This window comes from Pinus tabuliformis, chromosome 3_1, assembly GCF_031772625.1.
Source record: "Pinus tabuliformis cultivar Carrire ecotype Pingquan chromosome 3_1, CPIR1, whole genome shotgun sequence".
NCBI lineage: Eukaryota > Viridiplantae > Streptophyta > Pinopsida > Pinales > Pinaceae > Pinus > Pinus tabuliformis.
Window position 1 is genome coordinate 300,812,222 of NC_142301.1, and position 8,669 is coordinate 300,820,890.

An 8,669-nucleotide genomic window follows, 5' to 3' on the forward strand; every position below is an offset into this window, starting at 1 on the left:
GGTGGTCTTTGTGGATGATTGTTTCCTTCCGTAAAATGTAATGCTTCCATTGTTAGTGGGCCTACAAAATAGAATACATCTTCTTGTCGTAGGTGGGATACTTTAAGACTTTATCTGAAAGTGTATCACTATGATATGCCCCTTCTGGGTAAGAAATGCACCAATTGCATAGTCGAATGCATCTATCTCAATTTGAAATGGTTGTTATTGGTATGGTAATGTGAGAAGTAGTGTGAAGTAGAGATGATGCTTCAACTCGACAAACACCTTCTGTTGGGATTTAAACCAAAAGAACTTTGCTTTCGCTCTGCCCTTGGTGACTTGACTCAAAGGCCAAGTGATATGGGATAATCCCAACACGAACCTATGATAGAAATTGGCAAGACCCAGAAAGTTGTGTAGCTATGTTAGAGTGGTTAGGGCTTGCGAGTCCCGAATAATTTGTATCTTGGTTGGGTCCACATGCACACCCCTCTCATCAATAATGTACCCTAGATATTGACTTGGGTCATACCAAAAGTGCATTTCTCTAAATTGGAACACAATTTGTGATGTCGCAAGCTTTGGAGGACTTGTTTGATATGGTGTATGTGCTCTTCCAAAGTCTAGTTGAAGATAAAGATGTCATCCAGGTACACTACCATGAAACAGTTGGTGAAGGGCCGCAAGATGTCCTCCATCATCTGCATGAAGGTTTTTGGGGAATTTATTAACCCGAAAGGTAGGACCAACCATTCAAAGAGGCCCTCCTTTGATTTGAAGGCGATCTTCCACACATCTAAGGGTTCAATTGGTACCTGGTGATAATCAAACTTCAAGTCAATCTTGTTGAAACTTTTGGCTCCCTTGAGCAAGTCCAAAAGGTCATAAACCGTTGGGATTGGATACCTATTCCAAACAGTGACCTTATTCAATTCCTGATAGTCAATACAAAGTCTCCATGTGTCGTCTTTCTTCTGTATCAACATGACCGTGCTCTCACAATGTAATGAACTTGACCTGATGTTCCCTTTCCACAAAAACTCTTAAATCTACCTCTTAATTTCATCGTTCTTTAGAATAGAGCATTGATTGATCGATCCATTGGGTAGCAACACGCCCGGGGTCAAATCGATGGAGTGCTTGACTTGACAGTGCAAGGGTACCACTGTGGGTGAGGTGAAGATGTCCCTACACTCCTCCACTACTTTTTCCATATGTTATTGCCCTCTAGAGGATCACTATATGGAGGTTGTTGATGTGGCAACAATCTTATTCTTTCCCTGAGGGCGAATCATAAGGAAGACAAGTTTCCCAGTCTTGGAAGGGCTTGATGTTGTAGAGAAGATGACATTGTTAGCTAATGCAAAGATCTCATCTTTGGTGAAGCCACCTGATGGTGTATGAATGCAGATGTGGTGTGGATGGTAGGCCTAACTGCTTCACGACCTCTACTTAAATGAGCTTCTTTTGGCTTCTAGTTTCCACAATGAACTATAGCGGAGAACCCTTCACCCACATCTGTGAGTAGAAGAGTCGCTCCCCCTCCTCTAGATCTTCAGGCTCAATCTTCTGGATATTGGTGGTGACAATAGTGGCACTAGGCTCCACATAAATAATTTTCTTCCCATTGTCATTCCCCTTGTCAGTTTTTGACTTAGAGTTAGAACATGCATCTGATTTGGAAGCCTTCAACTCGGCTACTAGTGACTGCATAGGTCGACACTCGCTTATGTTGTGAGGGGGGGCTCTTATGGAACTCACACAATTTCCTTGTGTCCTTCTTTGTCTTCGAGGTGTTGTTCTTTGCTTGTGGCTTCATTGGGTTGTCCTAGGTCACCCTTCCTTGGATTTGTCATTTTTTTTGCAGTTTTGAGACACCTTTCCCTTGATTTGGATTCACAGATCCAAAGTATCGCTTCTTCTGTTTAAATTTATGCTCAATCTTGATAGTGCATCAATAGGCTACGCAAAGCAAGGATATGTCCAGGAACTTCATCTCATCTTGGATGTACTTGTGTAGACATGAACGGCACTTGAGTACCAAATTCTGCTAAAAATCCTTGATACCAAACTTCGTGCAAAGCATATGAAAAATATTTGTGAAATCTAACACATCTTGGTCCCTTGCCTACTACACCACGATCCACTTAATGTATTTATATTCATAGCTCCCAATAGGGTAATATTTTTCCTTGATGGTGTCTTGGAAATAATTCCAAGTGGGTGCAGCTGAAAACAATGTGGGTTCCCTTTCGTCCTTTTGTTCGCATTAGGTTTCCCACCAGTCATTGACATGGGGGGTGGCTTTGAGGAGTGCAAAAGTAATCCTTTCTTGATTGGAAAAGTCATGAACCTTCTATTTATGGAATTTTCATCTATCTGGCCTTCAAATATGATAATGTCAAAATTGACTTGTACCTTAAAAGGAGTGGCACCTCCAGAGTGGTTGCTGGATGAAGATGTGTCTCCTGTGGGAGCTTCCGAAGGATATGGGAAAAGTTATCCATCATCGTGTTCCTCTGTCGCTTGAGGGCTTCATAGAGCAATAGTTTGAAAGGATCTCGTACTCCCTTGTCTTTCTTTTCTTCTTCCCTAGGAGGTCGTGAGGGTTTGCAAGGTTATTCTTGCAAAGGTTCAACTAGTTTGAACCCTCACTCCTTATACCTTGACCTCATTAGGGAAATGCAAAGAAAAAGAGAGAAAGAGAAAACCTCTCTGATGCCACTAATCCAAAATTATGCAAGAATGAAACAAAATACAGATATAAACATAAATACAAAGATACATAAGAAATAAAGCTTCATTTCATTAATATCAAATAACTAAAAGATGCTTAAAAGAAAAATGCAAATAAACTAGCTCCAACAATGGTAGCTTATCTCTAATAATCGATGTGGTGGTTGTATGCCTTCAAACTATTTTATAATGAGGCTCAAGGGCCTTTTTATTATTGAACAACAAAGAGAAACCCTAAACAGCCAAAACACTAACCCTAGGAGATGGAGCACCAATAATTTGTGAGCCCCGTTGCGGTTAGTTGGGAAACTAACTTCTTGAGGTCGTAACTTAGTCATATGATCTCTATTTGTTGTATACGATACCTCGTTGGAAATATATGTCCACATACTATAGGATTTGTGGCAGGTGTCTGCCTATGGCTATGGGCCTATTGTGGACCTAAAAAAAACATCGTTTAGGGGCTCAAAACAACTCCAAAAGTTTAGGACCTGAAAAACTACTAAAAATAGTAATTGTTGTTATAATCAAGGAAACTAATGAAACCGACTAGAGGTCTAGGTGGAATGGGCGGGTGGTAAAAAATATCCACCTGGATCGAACTAATTATTATTTCCCCATGTAAGGAAAAATGTTGATTATGTTTGAATGTATACATGTAATTTGGTTTTATTTGGAACCCTTACTATATAATCCTTTTTCTTTTATTTTTACACATTTTTTTCAAGGTCTTGGTCAAGTAATGACTCTATGTTGTTTCCTTTTCCACAGGTATGCTCTTGTGATGCCAATAACTCAAACAAACAGTTTATGGAACATTATTTGTCTAATTCCTCTTTGGGAGCATACTGCTCTACTTTCAAAGGTGCTCATTTTATCTTATTTACATTCTTTTCCAGGTTATTTGAGCCAATATGGCCCTTTTGCTTACATGGGTTCATTTAATTTACACAGTGTAGGGTTAATAGAGTCTCGGTTTACACATATTTGGTAATGTGTAAAGTTTATATAATTATTAATTATGTAATGTCATCCATTCCACACATTGTATATTGTAGCTTTTGATTTCGAGATTCACTATGAGGGTTCTCTTACCTACGAGGATTGATTCCTACTGCTCTAAGGACTTGATAAATTAGGTCATTACCTTTGGCCGTAGCCTTTTTCTCACTTTCAATATATCTCACTTTCAATATATATCTATATATCTATATATATATATATATATCTATATATATATATATATATATATATATATATATATATATATATATATATATATATATATATATATATAATTCATTATTTCATGTATTATGTCCAATTATGTTTAATTGGGCTATTCAATATAGACTTACTCTTTATCTTGAAAACATAGATGGCTCTAGATATAAGGATTACTTCTCTTTCCATAAATTTCACTATGGAACTCTTGGTTTTGACACTTCTTGCTATTAGATATACTTACAGTGATTACATAATGTAATATTTTCCAAAACCTAGTCTTTTCTTAGATATTTGAGTGTATAGTTTCCTTCATTTTCGATGTATATTCTCCATTATTTCACTTGTAAAAGTATTAAATATATTTATTTTTTTCTTTTCTCACCGATGTTATTACAATAGTATTTCAGTATCATTATTTATCCAAGTATATGTAAATATACATATGAGTATGCGTCCATATAAACCAGATAACTAGTGGAACCCTATAATGGGGGACCACAATAATATTCTAAGTCCTAACCCTCTTGTAATAGTCTCGGTTAAAAGTCCATGTAGTAAAGTTAATAAATGAAAAATAAGACCAAGGTCATGGGACACATATTCCAAGTTGAATGTTGGGCACAAAAACATAGTGATGGGGATCACTAGTAATTAATAAATGGCTATGGAAATTGGAAAAGGCATTGGTAATGGCAAAGTGACATTTATTGGCATTTATTTATGAAAATAATGGAAAATAGGAGAAAAGTAAGGTGAAAGGTCATAGGATTTTATGTGAGGAAAATTGAAGGAAAATGAAGAAAATAGAGGCCTCAAGGATAACAAGGATTCTATGGATCAGTTCACATCTTTTCTCAGTTCAATCTTTGGCACTCTAATTCTATTCTCTGTATCTATCATACTCTTACACACTTAGAGAATTTTTGGAGCATTGTTGGAGAATTCTTGGAACACTCTAGTTTTCATTGTATTGAATAAACAAGGTAAGGGAAAACCATGAAAGTGCAAGGGGACAACGAGATTAGTGGCTAGATTTGGATTGCTTTTCAGGTACCAAGTTGCATGTATGATTTCCTTGCTAGTTTTTGCACGCATGGTATATGCATGTGGTTAATTGTTTATGATCTGTCATTGGCATGGAGGATTGCCTTGATTGATCATGTTTTTTCCTAGCCTTTCCATTTCTTGGATAGCCATGGTGTTGCGGGTTTCCCACTTTATTGTTTTGATTGGTGCTCATGTTCCATATGGATGTTGGTTAAGTTACTAGTTCTTGGAGCCTTAGTTGGACAAATGCTCTGGAAACCCTGGAACAAATTGGGTTGAGTTACTAGTCCTAGAAGGGTTGGTTGGAAAAACACTCTAGAACCCTTGGTGGGTTGACTTACAAGTCCTCAAGACTTGGTTGGAAAAACGATATGGATCACTATGGCAACTGTGGGTTAAGTTACTAATTCGGGACCTAAGTTGGAAAAAATGCTCTGGATCCCTAAGCAACTTGGGTAGAGACTGATCTTGTGATGGTTATTGATGTCTGATTGTGAGGTGGAATCAATGGTTTTGGGTTGAGGTGGTTTTTGCTATGGAATCCCTAATTTTTTTCCTTGGTTCATTCCATGAGATCCCATATTCATGCTTAGAATATGGCAAGGGGCTGATTGGCTAAAAGAGAGATTTGGTTAAGCCCAACCTATGGTCAGGTGGTACATGGAAGTCCCTAACTTGATTGGATTTGCATATGTTAATAAGATATCCTTTCCTCTTATAATTTTTGGTAAATGTACTTACTATTATGAGTCTTTGATTTGTGTTCTATCATTGTTGTTATTATGATTATAATCATGGTTTTATGACAAATTCTAATTATGGCTCTTATCATGTTTTGATTGGTAAATGAATGGTTATTGAATGCATGAGATAATAGATGCTATTGCAGCTACTGTGAGAGGGTATTAGACCTTCTTTATTATTCTCAGATAAGTATCAAACCCCTATGTTTAGATATGCATTCATGACATGTAGATTACATGTGTACCATATGTTTGATGAAATGTTTGTCATGGTTAGGCTTGGTTAGGTCAATTCCTTGATCAAATTTTGTCTTAGAGGCTTTGTAATTTTGTTATTTATTTTTTTGGAAAGTCTCATCAAGTTCTGGGATGTGATCTGGTGTCTAGCCTTAAAAATATGGCATTGATGTCGCGGTTGCAGGCTCAGAACTATGAAATTGGGATTGCAGTCGCTAGATTGTAGGATTATGTATGCGACTAGAGGCCTATAGTTTCATGGATGCAAGCTTGTACATGCAATTGGGAGTCCAAGTTAGTAAAAAGGTAGTCTAGCTCAATGTTATGACACTTGGAGTGGCTGTTTAGCTCTTAGGGGTCTTATAGCTCTTGAGGAAGGTCAATAATTTTCTAGTTGTTGGGCCCACTTTCTTAATTGCATCTACGAGGTTGAGTCATGTCATTGTAGCTCCTTTTCTCATGTTTACCGTGCTAGGCTAGTGAAACTTGGTAGATAAGGGAGGGGTGGTTACACCTCTCTTACTCAGGACTGAAGTGCTTGGCCTGAAACAAATATATGTTACCTATAGGTCTACATAAATAACCTTAAACTACAGTTCTTAAAGAATCATGCAATCTATTATTCTAATTCTCACTTTACTTTATTCATGAGATTCCTCACAATATCTTCATGTCACTTTCATAATCTAGAAAGATATGAGGTCTTGCATCAATGCACATTTTTTGCCTGAAACAACAAGGTTAACCCAACACAAATATTGTTCTTGATACGAACACATTCATCTTCAGAAATAGTAACATTATCACTTAACATATTATTATTTTGAAACCTTTAAGTTCTACAGTAACTTCCTATTCTACTTTTTACTATACATTCTAACCTACACATTGTAATATTCACTATTCAATCATGCATATACTTATCTAAATCCCTCTAGAAATATATTAAAGGTTTCAATGATCCTCCTAATCTTGAACCGACTCTTTGTCATTTCCTCCCAAGATCCACCCTTAGCTGTCAGGAAACCATGTAGAAATCTTTGTCAAGATGCACCTGGTGAACTCTTAGCAGTGTCCTACTAATTTTCTAGGTTCAATCTATCTTTCTCTCCCACTGGTAATATTCTTCAAAGGTAACTATATTTATCTTCCATAGTTCCTTACTATAGAATCCACCACATAAAATTTCTCTCCATTCATGTCAATTTTTTCTTTAGTGGTATGTCTCTTATCAATTTTCTCTCTTCTTTCTTATACACTCTAAAGAAGACAAAAGAGTAATAATAATGAAAAAAGGAGGATTTGTCTTCCATTTTATTTCTTTCCCTCTAGGCATAAATAAATTCAGCTGTTAAGGGTTAATCTCTCATGTTAAACTTTAACATATTTATGAGGCGATCAATATACCAAAAATAATTTCTTGTTTTTTTTAAACTAATATTTACATCAACATATTTCATCACATGTCTTTCACTTTTTTTCCAACCAGAAAATAATTAAAAAGTGACATAGTAAATTCCAAGGGTATTATAAAACTAGATTATTAAGTAAGTCATTCATCTATGACCATTTCCATGAGAGGTAGTTGTAACTGACTAATTTCTCATGATTTGTGAATAATCCACTTAGCACTCATTACATCAGGTGATGCTCACAGGGGTGAAGAAGTGGGATTGAAACTAGTGAAATGAATCACATAACATCAATCATCACTTTTGGGGCTTACACCCAGTAACCAGGACTTCTGGGGAGCTCACCCATCCCAGATCGCCTATGGCTCAAGCGTGTTTAACTATGGATTTTTCCCCACAATCAAGCCCACTTAGCTTGATACCACATTTGCAAAACCTTAGCAAGTATTGTGCCTCATGGACCATTCAAGTAGAGCTCCCTTCACTCTTTTGTATTTAAGTATTGAGGGGTTTTCACAGTTCATTATATTAGATATCATTTTTTGAGATTCAATTGCATTAAGTAAGGCATTCATATATGACCGTTTCCATGAGAGGTAGTCGTAACTGACTAATTTCTCATGATTTTTGAATAGTCCACTTAGCACTCATTACATCAGGTGATGCTCACAAGGGAGAAGAAGTGTGATTGAAACCAGTGAACTGAATCACATAGCTTAGCGTCAATTCACTTATGGGGCTTGCACCAGGTAACCAGGACTTCCCACGAGCTCACCCATTCCAGATCGCCTCTGGCTCAAGCGTGATTAATTGTAAATTTTTCCCCACAATCAAACCCACTTAGCTTGCTACCCCATTTACAAAACCTTAGCAAGTATTGTGCCTCATGAACCATTTAAGTAGAGCTCCCTTCACTCTTTTGTATTTAAGCATTGAGGGGTTTTCACAGTGCATTATATTAGATATCAGTTTTTTGGATTCAACTACGTTAAGTAAGTCATTCATCTATGACCATTTCCATGAGAGGTAGTTGTAACTAACTAATTTCTCATGATTTTTTAATAGTGCACTATTCTTCATGAACCATTCAAGAAGAGATCCCTTCACTCTTTTTTATCTAAGTATTGAGGGGTTTTCATAGTGCATTATATTAGATATCATTTTTTGGGATTTAGCTACATTAAGTAAGTCATTCATATATGACCATTTCCATGAGAGGTAGTGGTAACTCACTAATTTCTAGTGATTTTTTAATAGTCCACTTAGCACTCATTGCATTAAGTGA